Source organism: Paroedura picta, chromosome 8 (assembly GCF_049243985.1).
Source record: "Paroedura picta isolate Pp20150507F chromosome 8, Ppicta_v3.0, whole genome shotgun sequence".
NCBI lineage: Eukaryota > Metazoa > Chordata > Lepidosauria > Squamata > Gekkonidae > Paroedura > Paroedura picta.
In genome coordinates this window covers 32,073,549-32,090,571 of record NC_135376.1, presented here as the reverse complement: position 1 = coordinate 32,090,571, position 17,023 = coordinate 32,073,549, and the positions used below count along the sequence as shown (strand labels likewise).

Genomic DNA, 17,023 nt, shown 5'->3' with positions numbered 1-17,023 from the left:
GTAGATGACACTAGCGGCAGTTGCTGAGTGATAACTGAGAGTGACAGAAGCTCCACATCCTCAACAGTGGTCATCTGTTGGAAGCAGCAAAGCTAGGAAGCCCATCAATGATTTTCACATGACCATTCTAAACTGGATGTTATTCACGCAACAAATTTCCTTCTGTTGATGAGTCATCTCTGAAGCACTATAGCCATTTCAAAGACTGCTGCTCCCCCCCCACACACACACACACGCTCCCCCCCTTTTTTGCTGCATTACTTTCATCTGAGTTTTTTTTTAATGTTCTAAGTTGTGCACTATATTGGTGCTATAGTGCTATAGATGTCTTGTCTCCAGTGACGCCATGGAATCAAGGCATCTCAATGGTGTGCTATAGCACTGAAGTGTTTTATTGGTTTAACACTATAGTGCTCAACTTAGAACATATTTTTTAAAAAAACCTCTAAGGAAAATAGTGCAGCAAAAAAAGGTGGGGGAGTGGCCCTGTAGGAAGCACTATGGACATTTTAAACAACATACCACAGTAATTCAGAAGTGTAATGAAGGGGTAGAAAAAGGAAAGAAAGTTGTTCCCTCAAAAGCAGCTCAACCACCCTTTGTTAACCAACACAAGCAGGTTTTTAATGAATAGGTAAATAAGTTCTGTTATCAGCTGGTTACTGAAATGATAGGGAAAGAAATCCATTGGCTACCAGTTTCTAAAACAGAATACAAAGACAATTTGAAAATGGCCATCTTTTACAGCACTACAGGACTGGTGAAGGTCAAGTGGAGTTCTGCTAGCTATTTATTTATTTAGAACATTTGTATACACAGTCAGGACACAAGGCAAGTAAACAAATACATAAATATTAATATTTAATTTGCAAGAGTTCATGAAAACCATAATTGAACAGTGAAACCAATTAAGCCCCAAACCATTCAATTTGCTGCAGGCACTTTTTTCAGTATTTCTGTTTTACAGCCTCACTGGAAGACCCCTAGGAAAGGTGCCCCTCCAGAGTGGTCCGGATTTCTCTCAGAATTAAACTCATAGCCTATATATATATATATATATCCATTCTCCTGGAGAAACTGGCAGAATTGGAGGATGAACTTTAACCTTTCTGAATTCTTTCCCCAAACTCTGGTCTCCCCAGGCACCTCCCCCAAATCACCAAGAAGTTCCAAATGCAGAGTTCGAAACCCTCCTTTTAGGAGGTACTTCCATTGCAGGGGAGAAGCTCAGACCATGACCATATCATCAAAATCTAGGAGACTAATATGAATTCCCTAATCTGTTACTGCTGCCAGGCAAAGAAGCAATAGTGCTGAAGAGATTATCCTGCCCTGTCTTTGCTGCCTGCCAGTGAGGGTGTAGAGCTCTACTTTTGAGTTGTGCCATTTAGTTCATTCTGCATCATGAGACACCACTGCTTGCAGTAATTCAGACCACTGATCATTCTAGTTCAGTATTGTTGAATCTAAGTGGTGTGGCTCTTCCAGGCATCAAGGAGGAGTCCTCCTCAGTCCAGCTACCAGAGCAACTTTGAACACAGACTGGGGATTGATCCTTCTACATACAAAGCTCTGCTGCTTTCATTTCTTGTCTCATGCTGATGTCTCTACCAAGGAGTCTCCTAATGTACTGTGGATGTTAAAATACACACGGAAGTGGAAACAGTGCTTTTGAATGTAATAGTAAATTATAGTCACCAGAGCCTTTCTAAAGATGCTAATAGGGATTTATTACCCTGCAATGTATATTTTTAACTACAGTTAACGTCTCTACCAGGGACTTCTGCAGAATTTCTATGGCAACAGTCTGATTTCATGTCAATTAAAATGTATACAATTTCTTCATCAAAGCAGATTTGCCTCTGATTTATAACATCATCGGGTCCAACTGATGCTTTTACATTTTGTGATTCATTGCTATCTTTGCTCAACATCGGACCCAGCGTTGCAATCAGGCTTGCACGGCAGAATTCTTCCTCAGTGTTGCAGCCCATGGACAAGGTAAGGAAGGGAACATTTATGGAAACAATGGGGTTCCCTTTGTGTTTGAACTACAGACAGTGCATTTGAATGGCAATGACTGAGACATTTCTAGAGGACAAAAATAGCACTCCTTTTTAGCAGCCTGGTAGGGGCATTTCCTTTGTTATGTTTTGAAATGCCAGCAGTATGTCTGGCATATGAATCCCTATTTGTATGCATTCCACCTGCAAGAGCTGGCATTATACACATGGCCTAAAGATGCAAAATCTTTGAAATCTGTTATCCTCAAGTTTTATGATTGCTCCAGTTTATTTGACTAATTGGAATCTACAGACCAGCACTTTATTAATGTGGATGAAATCCCCTGAATGCAGAGGCATTGGCAGCGTTCCAGTTTTATGCACTCTCTTGTATTAAGTTGTCTCTAAGGTGAAATAATTCACCTTACCAAGCTAGGAAATGATGTTACATATGTACAGATTCCATTACAAGAGTATTTTGTTTGCCAACTCTATTAATACAGGTTTTATTTTCAACATCATCAATTTGCAAGCTCTCCGTTTATACAACATTGGAATCTAAATGCTGAGCAATTCACACTGGCTGGCAAAAATTAAAATAAAATAGAACAGGTAGGCAACCTGCTGATTTCCATACAGTTCTGAAAATAGTCACTTTTTTTTTTACAGGACTAGGAAATAAATAAAACATATATTTAGCAACAGCTTCTTCAAGCCCCTTATTGAGGTCATAGAAGTTATTGTGCCAGTTCATGTAACTCAAATATTGCATGAGGAATCATTGGCTAAACTGCGCTAGTGCCCAGACAATGGGATAATGCAAAGAGAAGTGGATAAACATGCTCTAACCTCCTTCGTAATCATTTGCTGCTTACAGCTGACCTACACATACATTCTGCTATATGGAATAACATGGGATTCTTATTCTCTGGTCACCATTAATGGCCGGCCAGGCATTTTTTGGATCCCCTTCAAATAATTTTTACAGAGGGTCTTGTTTCATCCACTTCTTGTTTCTTTTGTGTAATATTATAAAAAGGCCTCGTCTCGTGGCGGTAGCGGTGTGAGCAGTGATGGCAGTGGCACATGTGGCGGCAGCCTCCTTCCCTCTGACTGGGCTTACCTTGCCTCCCACGCACCTCTCCCGCGAGCCTCTCTCGTCTTGTGCGCCTGTGCAGCATCGGCGCAGGCCTGGTGGGGGCCAAGGGCAGGCCTGTGCCTGGCGTGCCTGCACAGGCCAGCCAGGGCAGAGCACTGCTGCCAGCCATCCAGGCCAACATGATTTGGGGGGCTTAAAGCTTTCAAGAGTCAAAGATCCCTTTGTCAGATACTTAGTATGTGCCTCGGGATGCAAATCTAGCTGTATTCCAGGAAGAGACCACTACTGGTGAACAAGCAGTCTCCCTGAAACACAGGTGATTAAGGTACCGGAGTATGCTGTAGATTGCAAATGGAGAAGCCCTGAATATTCTAGAAGATAGTATGAATGCTGCTAGTAAATCATATCTTAAAGAATGTCATAATTAGAATGCAATAATATTTAACATTCGAAAATGCTTGACAGTCAATCTGTAGTGGTTATTTTTAATTCTACTATATTTAATAGGTTACATGAAAGGATTATTAGTATTTGATGATAGCTTATAGTGTAGTTTCAGCTTGAGAAAATCCAAATGAGCAAGAAATTCCAGGAAGCATTTGAATTCCGGATTTTGAGGATTTTTTCATATTAATATTAAAATTGTGATTTTATATTTTGCTTCAGATGTTTCAATCAGAAATGTGAAATGCAAAACTGGAAAGGTTACAAAATTTTGATTAAAAAAAAAAGATTAACTCTATCTTCTCCCCCCCCCCCCACTCCTGTACATAATGTTAGATTATAAAGCTATTCCTATTGGCTTCTGGCATGCGATCAGCCAGCAAAGTAAGTAAAATTAAACAGCATGCACTGAACCATGCTATCCTTGAATAACAAGAAAAAGATAAGAACTTGAAAATAATTTGTTCAGTTTGCTATGCTCCACAAACACAATTAGGGAGGCAGCAGGAAGGCCAGGCAAGCCGGTGATAATGGCGTGCCCACACAGGGTGAATTGACAAGCACAGCTGCATAAGAGAACCCACAGAGAATGCAAAATATAGACACAGCTGCCTGAGAACCATTTCTCTTGAAAGCATATACAGATTCCACAATTGGCAACTACTATAGTAAGATATTGGTCAACTATAGTTCTATCAAAGACACAATAAGAGCTAATGAAATGGTTGAACATGCTACTTCTGGTCCCTGGCAATGAATTAATAAGGACAACTGAAAGGTGATTCTTGGTCCTGATTCTTGGCCGGGGAACATGCTGGATTCTCATCAGAGAACCTGGGTAATGAATAAAGTATACCAATCTATTAGTGGCACCCACTGAAAAGAAATGAAGCTTCTTTATACTGAATAAGAACACGGGCCTGTCAAGCTCAGTACTATCTACTCTGACTGCGAGCAACTCTCAGGAGCCTCAAGAAGAGGTCTTTTACATCATCCGCTACCAGATTCTCTTAAGAAGTCCATCGCACCATTCTGAGATCCTACAAAGGGCATAGTTCTACCATTTACTTTGTTTAGTTCTCTCTGTCATTCCATTGGGACCATTTTCTGTTTTGTTTGTTTGTTTTTGGTTAGGTAGTTGTTATGTCCTTCCTGAAATTCCATTTGAAAAAGTTTATTAACTAGAAGAAATGTGATTACACAACACTAGTGTTTAATATTATTCCATATCTGATAAACTCTAATTGGCCTGGGACTGAGTGTGTGCAAGTGTGTGTAAATTTAACCCCTTATAGACCATTAGGCCTTCCATTCTCTAGAAGTCTATATTGTCTCCTAGCATTCGCATTTAGACAATTGGAATGTTTTCTTTATGTCTCCTATCCCAACTGTTTATCTTCCAACTCTCCTCTTCGGCTCTTAAAGCTGCATTATATATATATTTTTTTTATTTCAGCCATTTGAGAACAGCAGGCAGGCAGGAACTCAAAACCTCTAACAGTAACATCCACTCGATCTTTCTTCACTGTTTTGGCTTCCCATGCCTTTTACTCTCCAGCTGTACCATATTCAGACACTGAAAATTCTAACTGGTCTAAGAAAATTTTCCATTCTCTCTTATTGCCTGAATTTCCTCCCAAAAACAAAGTAAAATATGACTGTCTTGCTCAAATACCTTCCTAAGGGCTAAACCAGACGTGATGGTGTGCAAAAGGTCCAACTGATGGATGCCATCATCATTTTAAAGACTAATGAGGCATGCCATGAGGACCCAGCATGATGCAGTGGTTAAGAGTGGAAATCTCTAATCTGGAGGACCAGGTTTGATTTCCCACTCCTCCACATGGCGAAGTCACAGTTTTCTTAGAGCTGTTTATATGGAGCCATTCTGTCAGAGCTCTCTCAGCCTCACATATCTCACAGGATGTCTTTGTGGGGAGAGGAAGGGAAACCATGACCAAGGCCAACGCTGCTAAGCTTCCAGAAGAAAGCAACAGCCTCAGGAGGTAGGTTATATGGATCATATTCCTGCTGAGCTACTTCCCTTCTTCAGACTCTGTCCTTCTTAGGTTCCACCCCAGATCTCCGGGAATTTTCTTAACCCAGGGCTGGCAATCCTTCCCCAGAAGTCTTCATCTCTGGGAGGCTGGAAAAGTCTTTTCTTGCTTGCTCCTGGCCATAGGATTTTCCATTGCTTGCTTCTCTTTCTCTCTCTGTCTCCCCCCTCCCCCAATGAGGACCCAAAATTGGCTTTTACAAAGAATGCACATCTTTTTTTCCAGACTAAAATTTGGCTGCTGCAAAACAAACAGAAAAAGAAGAGTACACAACATAATGTGTTTTGAATTTACAGCAGACCTAACACCATGAAAGAGGTGGGTGTTCATATGTTGGGGGGGGCACTAAGGATGTGCCTGGGAGCCAAGGGTGCAGCAGCCTGGAAATGTTTGGGAACCACTCCATTAGACTGAGGTAATGAAAATATCAAGGCTAGGAGAGATGGAAAAAAGTGTGACTTGCGTCTTGTGAACTGAAGTAAAGTACAAGCTATTTTACATTCTAGGGGTGTGATCCTGGGTATACTTTGCTTAGCATAAATTGCATTCAGCTTGGTTAACCATACATAGAATCAGACTGCAGAAGTTCCAAGGGGCACTGTGGCAATTTAAAAAGAAGCAGAATGTTGCTGATTGGTCAAGCATAGATGAGCAAAAGGAATCAAGAAGAGTACCCCTGCCTGAGACCTTGGAGAGCTGATGTCAGCCTGAGTACACAACACAGACCCTGAAGGACCAAGGGTCTGATTCAGTATAAAGTAGTTTCATGTGTTCATGTTTGTGTCCACCTGCAATGCACATTTTAAATGCAGGGATGAATGTTTCTGCTGATGCTACATAGTTCTGTCCCCACTTGCCTTGCATGGGATGCAGAAATGCAGTCTGGTCTGGGCCAGCCATATATATTAAAACGAGATTCTTCAATGTCACCGTGCACCAAATGCATTCCCTTAGCGGAAGCAAGCCCAGCAGTGCTGAAAGGTACACATGAACCCATGTGTCAGATCACTGCTCCATTTGTTAGCGACCCTGCCTTTTGCTTCCTATCTCTCTTCTGTTTTCTTCTCCCCATGACAGGAAGGCCAAACCCTCCAAGCTGCATCTCTGAGAAACCTTTGTGAAGTTTTAACCCACCTCTGATTTTTTTTCTCTCTCTCTCAAGACGTGCAGCGTTCCATTGCCTCCTCCAACCCACCCGCCTATTGCTTCAAAAACAACTCCGTGGCTTCCAGCCTTATTAATATGCATACGGTGCAATGTAAATGGCTCTCGAGGCTTCCCCTTGGTAGATGATTTAATGTGGCAGTTATGAAAGCTGCTCAGACTGTGCTCGATTAGCATAATAATGAAGCTTCTGCAGCAGTGTTATCATCCTCAAAGGAAACAGCCTGAGTGGTCACAGCTCCTTTAACAAGTACCACTTTAGGATGAAAAGCAAAGGGCTCTGTTTGAAACGTAGATTGGAATATGCAAACTGGGCAAGGCTTGTTTGCTGTCAGTTTGTTGTTTTTGTGGGATGGGGGAGAAGTGTCATGAGCTGGCTGTGAGCAGGTATTTCAGAAGTCAAGTTCATCATTAGCCCAGTCGAACCTTCTTATTCTCAGCTTCTTCTCTCCCACACAACTAGACATGTCCCTGGAAAAGTGTTCGTGAACTTGTGCCTGAAACACTGCTATAGTTGTTTAATGCAACAAAGGGCTAAAAAGGCCGCACCCTCCTTTTTCTGATCAAGTGGAAGACTTCTGCTAACAGAGAAAATAAAGCATGGATCTTGGGCACCTACCAATGACCACAACAGTGTATGTATGTATGTATATGTATGTACGTATCTATGTATGTGAATTAAATAGTTCTTATTGAATTAAATAGTTCCTACTTCTAAGTAAATGTGCTTAGGAAGGACTTGAAATGAACCAAGTCAATGTTCCTTCAGTTTCTAAGGGCCAAACTACATGTTACATTTTCAGGATAGATTTCTTGAAAGTCATGCACTAGCTTTGAAGGAAGACCTTTTGAAAAAAAATCCCAGAGGAGTTCAATTAGGCCCAGGTTGGAGATGCAAAGTGAAGAGAGACTGTTTCTGTATGGTGTAGTGGTCAAGAGTGATGGCTTCTAATCTGGCAAGCCAGGTTTGATTCCCCACTCCTCCACATGCAGCCAGCGGAGTGACCTCAGGTTTGTCACAACCCTGATAGTACTGCTCTGACCAAGCAGTCCTGTTCAGATCACACTAATCTTTCATGTTAAATGTCATCTTGAGTTTAGCACTGCATTGACCAGTTTTGTGCCTGCACAGTAGCCACTTGTGTTATAAGACCAAGCCAAGTTTGTGTTGTGTTCCTTTTTTGGTTTTGGTTTTGCATAAGACCAAGCCATACCTTCATAAATTAGTACCAAGTTGCATCTTCCAAACTAATTACCTCATTTATCAGAGAAGAGGCACATATAACCTGGGGTCATAGTTAGTTCATTAAATTTACTTGTAAAGCACATGATTACTCAGTTAATCCTCTGTTTGTACCTGCATAGTCAGATGTGGCGTTTAAATAACCAACACTGGATCTATTGTATGCTTTTTGTACTTTCACCATAAGCACCAGTTATTCATGAAGGGATTACAATAAATGACTGCAAGATTAGCAAAACTCATGGGCAATAACAAAAGCCCACAGAAACACCTATGTTGCAAGTTTCAACCAAAAAAGCCTATATCTTTCCCCTTTAAATATCTTTCGATAGATAGATAAACCTTAATACAATGAGACGCATCTTAAGAGCTAAGTGAGCAATTGGTGGCTCATCTAGTATCGCTCATCATGCTCGGATGGTGAAATCTTGTATATATGAAATAGGGGTTCCCAACCCTGAAATGCCTTGGCTTTGCTCCTCATTGGTGTGATGTTCCCTCTACCACTGCTGTATTTCAAAAAGATCACCCCTGGCTTCTCAAACTGCCGATTTCCCAGCTTGATGTTGGGACTTGTCCCCTGATTTTCTCCAATGCCCAGCGTGGGCGTTCCGGCCCATGCATAATGGGTCATTTATGTTGCATTTGTATGAAGGTATAATTTAGCTTGTCCCCACCCCCTCTGTTATTATTAAAGCAAGTTAAAAAGCCACAGTCACAAGTAAGAGTGTGTATTTGGATATACCTAAGTCAAAAATATATCTCAAAATACCTTATCAGTATTTTGGGTTATATTTGGCAGGAGTATATAGGAGTATATTGGAAAGAGAAAAAAAGGTTCTTAGAAATCTCATAAATATTTCAATTTACCAGGAAGATTAAGGACTGTTTTCTCTCCCCTACCCTCCTGTTTTTGTTGGTGTCTCTGAAGGCTTTCTGTGGGTTTCCCAGGCTGATTTTGTCAGTTTCAAATGTTTCTTGTCAGTTTCAAGAGATTTTTCCTTCTGTTGTTGTTCTTCTTCTTAACCAGTATTTTGGGGTATATTTCAGCTTTCCAAATGTATCTAGGTTTTCTCAAGAAAACTGGGGGGGGGGGATCCCAAGAAGAATTATTGGTAGATCTGAAAACACCAGATCAGGGGAACCAGACTGCTTCGGTCTCTCAGCCGTTTGTCAGGATTCTACTGCAATCCAAATCCCTTTAAAGTTTAAAGGGACTGAAGAAGACTGAGGATCAGGGGAGCAGACTGTTCCTGCTGGCTTGGCTTGGGGCTAGGTCTGGAAGCTGCTGTGCTGCTGTGATGCAGCAGAATCTGGGGACAGATTCTCCTGCAGCTTCTGCCCTGCAGGAGAAGATATCCCAGTCAGGATTTGTATGCAGTGGGAAGAGACCTCTCTCTGTCAAGCAGATCCTGGGGCCAGATTCTCCTGCAGCACAGTGTAGATCATGCTGTAGGAGAAGAAAAGCCAACACCTTTATTTTGGTTCTCAGGTCTATTGCACCCCCCCCCCCCCCCAAAAAATTGGAATTTATGAAAAATCCTGGATCCATATCCCAGTATAGGGAACTCACAGTATTGGGATCTGACAGTTTTCAGAAATACCAAAAAAAGGTCAGGTCCAATAGACCCAAACTGAAAAAAATACCATTTAAAAATATTATACACCTATTTTTAATTTGTCCTGTAATCCTAGAACATATCCTGCTATCTCTGATGTACTTCCTCAGATACCCTTCCCCCAAAGAGGAAAAGGCCCCACATTTTTTATAGTGCAAACAGACATACAGGATTTATTCAGTTTCTCTGCCATCAGAATAAATCTTGCTTCTTTTCCCGTACTTTTATACTGCTGTCACTGTGTAGAATTTTATTTCTATAGGGGAAGAAATGATGGGAAAGCTACCAAAAAGGCAAGTCTGCATTGTTTTGAAAGCTTATTTGCCTGTGAAAAACCCTCTATGAAATGCAGAGTCCACTTTTGACATTCAATTATGAGGGTTTTTTAGCGACTGTAGCACACACGTATTGATGCCTTGAAACCCTCTTTTTAATCTGTTGGAAATGAGCACAGATTCCACACTCTGTGCGTTTGTATTGCTTGGCCCTAGGCTTGTATTTCAGATGACATGGGCATCTTCAGATCTAATTTGCTGACACCCCTCTCTCTGATTATGTTAATAATGTGCACTTTCATGACCTCCTCTCTTTGTGCCTTTATCTTTTGTTGGAAAATGTCCATTGGGAATGCTTAGTCCCATTGCTCGTATCTCTCTTTTATCATTTGGAGTGAAATAAATTACAATGTTTTACAAAAGTATTTTTTTTTGAACTCACAGTTTCTATGGACAAAAAAATAGTCTATCATCAGCTGCAGGATACCATATCCCCCTGTTATATACCATTCCATGAGAGTTGAGTTTTGAAGTTCAGTAACAGAAGTCCTATTTTTTGTCCTTTCCGGGGAATGTGAAGGAGTGTGTTCAATCATTATCCCAATATATACTTTTTAAATTATGATTTTACAAGCTGAGGGTCCACAGGGACTTGCAGGGAACATCTCATTTTCAGCTCCCTCACAATTTCTTCTTTTCCATTCATTTCCTTTCCTAAAAGCCCTCATAGCATCTCCCTTTCCCCCTGCTTTTCTTCTCTCCTTCCCACTCACCAACCAACCTTCTACCTGCTCCCCCATAAACAGTTTTCCTTACTTCCCTACTCAGATCTATCCAGGAAAGGTATGGGTTACTTTTGTACCATCGTTCCTAGCTACTATACCAGGATACTAACAGGGCAGGAAAATGTAGTCAAATTAGGGATCTCAGTGCAGCATAGAAAGTTGACATAAGGGGAAAATACAATTTATATTATGCATTTTCCAATACTTCCTGAATTACCTGTATGAGTCAAGAACATAGGTGAACACAGAAATTTTATTTCTATAATCAAGCTGCTGATATCTCAAACTAAAAACAGATCTGTGAAACAAGTAGGCCTGTGACTTAAAAGAGCTGTGTTCAGTAAGTGTAGGCCAGATGTACCACTGGTCTGATTTAGTATGTCACACGTTCAAACAATGATACATTGAGATACAGTCTATAAGGCTATCTCCAGCATACTGGAAGTATTGATATCTTGTGTTAGTAAAATATTACATTAAGCCTTAAGCATGCATAACTTCACATCTGAAATGGTATATTGCTATAGGGCACCGCACAGCCTGAAAAAAGCTTGCATTGGCATAATATAATATGTATTATTACAATATATTACTGTATCTCAAAAATGTATTTGAAAATGTATTCCAAGAAGATTTGTGCTCCTGTAGGGATGCCAGTTCCCAGGTGGGTCCTGTGGATCCCTTGGAATTGTAGCTATCTCCAGACTAATGAGATACGTTCCCTTGGAGAAAATGGCTGTTTGGAGGGTAGACTCCATAACATTATATTCCACTGAGTTTCCTCCTTGCCCCAAATCCTGCTCACTCCCACCTCCACCCCCAAAATCTCTAGGGATTTTCCCATTCCAGAGCTGCCAACCATATAATTGTGAGAGAACATATATGTGACTGATAAATCTATGATTATGGGTAAGAACTTCTGGACTGAGTCATGTCAGCATTTTTATTGTATGGTAAATGTGGCTCCCATGAAATGTACCAGTTGGTATGGGGCATTCACCCTGAGTAGAAGTTGGCTTCTTAGGCAGTATGTGTGTAACTCTGTGAATTCAACTTTGGTAGCTCCTTTTCTGATATAAGCTGTGTCATAAGGATTCTGTGCCTCCTTTTCTAAATGTCCCATGCCACAAATGCTGACACAGAACAATGAAAACAAACCCGACAAAAAGGCATGCCAATAAAGAAGCTTTGTTTTTAGTCAAATCTTATGTGACACTGCAGTCACTAAGAGAAATATAGCACAATGAAATGAATATGTCAGAAATCAGAAATTATGTGTGATAAATTAATACAGACATATTTTTCCAATGTTTAAAAATATTTTCTTTGCCACTCACAGCTATGAAATTCTTCAGAATTTACAGGAGAAAAGGTTACTATGGTATGAGATTCCTAATTGCTTGGTATGAAGCTAGCTAAGAATTTTATGGGCTTACTGAATATTGCCCATGCTCTGGCTGTCATGTTTTATGCCATAAATTGAAGTTATGTTGGACATTGCAGAAATGAAGTGCTACCAGCCTCATTGTGTTCTCAGACATGACTATATTCACAATGTAAAACAAAAGAGGATTGTGAATACATTTCAAAAAAAGCACCGGAGTTATACATACAGGAGAGGATATTAAGTTAAACCACATGTGAAATGCAGCTGTTTCTGTTGAGGTTTTCATCAGGCAGTAGTGGAAAGATTGGTGGGTTTTAATATGTGGTTTCAAGCAGAGTTGATAGAAATGTGTGTGGAATCAATGTGAATCCATGGGGGGCCTTGGGATCCAGCGTAATTCTTCTTCCTATTAATATAAATAATGGTGACAATAGAGCTATCTTCTTGCAAGTAGCCTTTCATTTCAAGACACTGAATGAAAAGGAGCAAGACTCCTGACCATATTTCCTCTAAAAAAAACCCCACCATTTCATGTTAGGTTTTTTCTAAATGCATTCATTCATGAGAGAAGGTGAAGAACCTCAGAAGAAAAATCTTTTGTAGACTAAGTAGTATAAATTATCAAGTTGCTATTTCAATTTGCATTTGATTAGGCATTTCACAAAAACACTGCCGACTCATTTAGTATATATTTTATAATGTTAGGAAACATTTTGCTGAAAAACATATGTGCACAATTAGGGAATACATTGCTGAAATGCTTATCCTTTACCCGACAAATATCAATGTTGACTTCATAATCTACATGAAGGAGACCATTAAGAAGTTATATTTAGATCTCAACAATTTACACAGTTCATTAACCTATGTATGTCTAGAGTACTCTGTATATAGTCTAGTTTCTGGACAACACAATACAACTATGCAAGAGATATATAAACTCTAAAATATACGGTAAATCAACTAAAAGCTAAATAAATCATCCTGTACATACAGCCAACTGCTTCTAGGTACCATCAAAGAACACCATCTGATTCATTACCTACAGCTGCTTTATCTACTGGAAGATTTCCAAATACCCTGGTTTTGAAAAATTCTGACTAAAAATCTCACTAATTTTGAGATCCCTTATCCATTTCACAGTCATGTCCACATATTGTATATACTTGCGTATAAGCCGACCTGCATATAGGCCGAGGCACCTAATTACACCCAAAAATGCTGGAAAAACTTATTGACTCACATATAAGCCAAGGGTGGTGTTTGGATAGTGGCTTTTACTCCTTTCCTCCCCTCCCCCCTGTTTGGGCAGGATTTTTCCCCTTTTCTTCCCACCCTCCTCCCTCCTCTGCTCTCCCTATGATCTCTCTTGCCTTTATTCCTTCCTCTAGGGGTGTTCCCTCTTTCTGCTCTCTGTTCTCCCTCTGAGACAGAGGCTTCAGAGCTTCCTGCAACACGTGCTGGCCTCATGCTAGCCTCGTTAAGGCAGGGAGGGGGGGAGGCAGAGACTGTTCTTTTCCTCCCAGGCTTGCTGCATCTCTGCTGTTCCTTCCTTTGCTTGTTCAGGCAAGTATACTTGTCTTCCACCCCCACCCTCCTGTCTTGTCTGGAAGCTGTTTTTCTTTTTTAAATACCCGCATATAAGCCGAGGGGGACTTTTCAGCTTTAAAAAAGGGCTGAAAAACCCGGCTTATATGCGAGTATATACAGTAAGTGCAGATGTTTTTAAAAAGCGAACTGAGTTGGAAAGGCAAGGAAAAAGGGGCTGAAACTAATGGGGAATATCGAGCAGTGGTAGACTGGCAGGTGTATAACAGAGAAGAAGCCAATGGGAGTTAGTGTAGCCTGTAGCTGGCGGGGGGGGGACTATATAAAAAAAGTGTGGTGGAGGAAAGGGGATTGAAATCATCAGGATGTCTTTGTGATTCCCCACTTTGTGTTTCTCCCTACAGCAGACATAAACTTAAATGTCTGTGTTACTTATTTCATGAAGTTAATGCCACAGTAAAAATGTGTGAGTCTGTGGTGCTGTGAGCTTGAATTTATATGGTCCAAAAAGATATCCTGTAGCAATCTCTGTGAAATTAACCAGTTGATAATCAGGGTTCTAGTCTGGGAATTCCATTGACTTCACCTTCTGTCCCTCAATGAAAATCACAATGAGAGAATGTTATATATGTATTAGATAAACTATGAGCTTGGAGAGATCTGGGGCAAGGAAAACTCAAAGCATGATCTGTAAAGTCATGCCAGGCCATGCAAGCGTCAATATGGCAGGGCAGTGGGTAACTACCATCAGCAATTGCATGATGTCTCTTTTGGGATAAAAGGAAGTGATGATAGCCCACTCTAGGAATTGCCAGAAATTCTATGGTGATTTTCCAATGACTCTTAGAGAAAACTCATGTCATTACTGCTGCCAGGAGCTGGAGACCTCCCATCTCTAGTGGTGATATGGCAACCTTAGTACCAGCCATGAATAAGTAGATATCACTGCCTTTCAATCTACCCCATTTCACAAGAGTTATAGAATACCTGTGTATTTACTGTATTATATTCCTTGAGGCAAGAGCAGGATAAAAGTGTGAGAAATGGAAATTGGCTTTGATCTAAGATACTCCTGATCTACCCTGCTACTTCCTACTACTAAATAGAAATGATCTACTCAAAGGAGATTGTTACTATTCTCAGTCCATATTATACCAGAGGCACATGTTACAGGAGATGTGAGGCATCCATCAAAAACAGCAGCACTGCGTCTCCTCCTATGTGTTGTAATAGCCAGTATTACAAAATGTGTGATTTAACACAAAAATGCTAAGATTTTCATTGCCCCAGAAGCAGCAGCCAGTGGATCTGGAGCAATACAAACTTGGAGCATGATAAGGCCCAATCACATGTGTTGTTTTACAAGTTTTTGCAGGAGTAGGATTGCCAATCCCCAGGGGGGACTGGGGGACCCCTGGTTTTATACCTCATCTCCAGGCTACAGAGATCAGTTCCCCTGGGTTAAATAATTGCTTTGGAGGGGGGACTCCATAGTATTAAACTTCATTGAGGTCTCTCCCACCCACTAAATTCCACCCACTTCTGACTCCACCTCTGAAGTTTCCAGGTATTTCCTAACTCAGAGCTGGCAATCCTATACAGGGGAGAGGAAATCAGGCACAGAGCTGCTCTTTTCACTGACAGCCATGTGTGTCTTGCACTGGGATTTTAAAAGACACTTAAAACAGTTTTGATTTCTTTGCACATTCAAAGGAAGAAGGACAAAGGGCTTATCATATGCTGTCACTTTAAGAAGCCTCAGAGAAAGCAGGAGAATAGGAGGGACTTCTCAGTCTCCCTGCTTCTCAGTCTCCCTGCTAGCAGCCTGTAGGAGTTCAGAGCATACTAAGAATCCTCAGAATCAGGCCAGGACATCCAGCTCTAGAAACAGTTAAGTATTGACTTGCAAGAGGGCATTATGGGATGGAATAAGACACAGCACACCAATGTTGAGTATAAATAAGGTAGGGGCTTCCAGGTACCATGCTGCGTTTATGCAGTGTGCACCACAAATGGTCCAATGAGGCGGTCGCGGTCGCCTCCAGCCGGCCCTCCACGGCATCAACAAGCTGCTGTGATGAAACTTGGCCATGTTTTGTTATTTCTTATGTCCTACAGTTAATAAACAGGCCTTCAACAAAGGGAACCAGGCATTTGTTGTTTGCTCCACTACACAAAAAGTCATGATGAGGATGGTATTCCGCTGTTATTAAAACACCCAGGAAGTTGTGGAAATAAGTTGAGAGCAGACTGGCTTGTTTCTTCCAGTCCGCATTAGTGCAGAAGTGGCTGCACTGGGCCATAAACCACTTGTTGTCTGTCTTGGTAGGAGGAAAGGTTTTTATTAAATTGGACCTTGTTCAAGCCTGTCAGCAACAGTAGATGACAAGGCCGAGGGTGCCCAAACTATTATAACACACAGGGGGACTTTTCATATGAAATGCTTTCAGCTCGGATTCTCAGTGGCTCTCAGTCATCACTCAGTGGCAGCCACCAGAGTCACCTACATCAGTTACTGCCACTATCTTGCAATTTAGTTTCACACATTCATTTATTTTGTGGTGAATGTAGGTGAGGAAATGGAACAACTGCAGAAAAGTTAACACAGTGGCATAGATCTTGATAGAAGTCAGTTATGCTAGATAGCTACCCAACCTCTATCTATATGCTGAACACATCATAAGGAAAACTGGATTAGATCTAGATGAAGGTGGCGTGAAAATTGGCAGAAGGAACATTAACAATTTGAGAAATTCAGATGTTGCCATAATACTGGCAGCAAATAGAGAAGACTTGAAATGACTACCAATGAAGGTTAAAGGAGAAAGTGTGAATTCAGGTTTACAGCTAAACATCAAGCAGGCACAAGTAATGACCACAGGGAAATTGCACAACTTGAGAGTTGATTATGAAGAAATTGTCGAGATTATCCTTTGCTCCAACAACCCAAATGAAGACTGCAATCATGAAATCTGAAGGAAACAGAGTGGGAAGGGCATCCATGAAGGAGCTAGTGAGAATTCTTAAGTGTAAGGATGTGTTGCTGGTGACCAAGATCAGGATAATCCATACAATAGTAGTCTCCATTACTATGGATGGGTGTGAAAGAAGGACAATTCGGCAGGAAGAAAGTCAATTCATTTCAAATGCAATAGAGAGTTTTATGAATACTACTAGCACGAAAGCCCATTGCAAGCAGGAATGCAATGGGCGCTAGGACCCAGGGGACACCGGGAGGTCCAGATCTCTCTCTGAGACTCTCTCTTTCCTTCTCGCTGTGAGTCTCAGTGTGCCTCGCAGCAGGAGGCATAGCAGGTAATTAAGGGCTGGTTTGTAGGAGGGAAGGAGGGCTGGTGTGCAGTTTGGGGCAGCTCTGTCTGTCTGTCTGTCTCTCCCTCC

At 41.1% G+C, this 17,023-nt stretch overlaps 1 long non-coding RNA gene across 2 annotated transcripts in view; it reads left to right on the top strand.

The window, feature by feature from the left end:
- The first annotated feature begins 1,939 nt into the window (after positions 1-1,939).
- Positions 1,940-17,023, top strand: part of LOC143842610 (uncharacterized) — a 35,227-nt gene continuing 20,143 nt past the window's right edge. For both annotated transcript variants that reach the window (XR_013233220.1, XR_013233219.1), the window contains exons 1-2: positions 1,940-2,001; positions 7,231-7,402. This is a non-coding gene — a long non-coding RNA (uncharacterized LOC143842610). The remainder of the gene's footprint in view (positions 2,002-7,230; positions 7,403-17,023) is intronic.